Raw genomic sequence first — 1,192 nt, forward strand, 5'->3', positions numbered from 1 at the left:
ACCCAACCCATCGCTGCGCAGCAGCTATAATTAACTTGTTTTCCCTCTTTCTCCTTCTGAACGAGCCACTGGTTTGGTCTGGTACACTTTATCAACTGCTTTTTATCGCGTGATCTCGCAGTTCCCACGTGAGTTTGCGGCTCCGCTACACTGCACTCCAGAAACGCATCCAGTAGGCGAGGGTACAGGCCGTCGGTCGCTCCAGATCCACGGCGTGGCGCTGCATGAGTATGTGGAAATTGGGGGTCAGTTTAACGGTCCACTACATCGGCAATTGGGAGTTGAAAAGCAAGTGCCTTCAGACCAGCTTTCTTCGACCACACAGACGAGATCATCGCACAGGGCCTGCAAGATGCTCTCATGTCATGTAACTTAAATGAAGCTCATCAGGTGTGCATCAACACAGATAAAAGCCCTAACATCATCAAAGCTGTGAGCCTGAACCAGTAAAAACATCTACAGTGTTTTGGCCATCGCCTGCATTTTGCAATTGGTTAGTGTTTCTCCCTGTGACAAAATAGTAATCATCTTTATTATCAGCAATGTTATAACAGTTTTTTTTTACTTTATAATGTTTTATCTATGCAAGTTAGGCCTGTCGCGATATGCGAGAAGTCGGTAAATTGCACTGTAAATTAAAAGGGAGACGGTAACTTTTCCGGCCGCGAACAAGTGCCATATTCATGTGTGAGTTTTTTTTCCTCGTCTCTCTCCACCAAAGAGACTGGACGAGAAGAGCGTTCACTGCCGTGCATCGTCTGGCAGCCAGGTGAGTTGGTTCATTAGCGTAATGAACGAAGGGAAAGCTCTTGTCATCGAGTGTCTTTGTCTCTGTGGGGAGGCAGGGCTATGGGCTACACACACAGACGCAGTGTGATCTTCGTGAGGGGGAGATGAGGTGGAGAAAAAAAAAAAAACAGTTGAGCGTCAGAGAAAGACATGGAACTTGTTCCTAAACCAAATGCCATGGCCCCTGAGTGGGAGTGTTTTGAATTTAAACCAAATGACAGAGGGGAGCCCAGTAATTTGGACGAGCCAATGTGCCGGGTTTGTTCTAAAACCATCTCAACAAAAATAGCGAATATGACCAACTTAACTTCACACCTGAGAGTGAGAGACTGACGGATATTTAAATCTTCTTTTTTGCATTCCTAAATATTCTTGTTAAATAAATGTTTATTTCTCTTTAAAA

The sequence above is a fragment of the Epinephelus moara genome, chromosome 12 (assembly GCF_006386435.1).
Source record: "Epinephelus moara isolate mb chromosome 12, YSFRI_EMoa_1.0, whole genome shotgun sequence".
In the NCBI taxonomy this organism is placed as follows: domain Eukaryota; kingdom Metazoa; phylum Chordata; class Actinopteri; order Perciformes; family Serranidae; genus Epinephelus; species Epinephelus moara.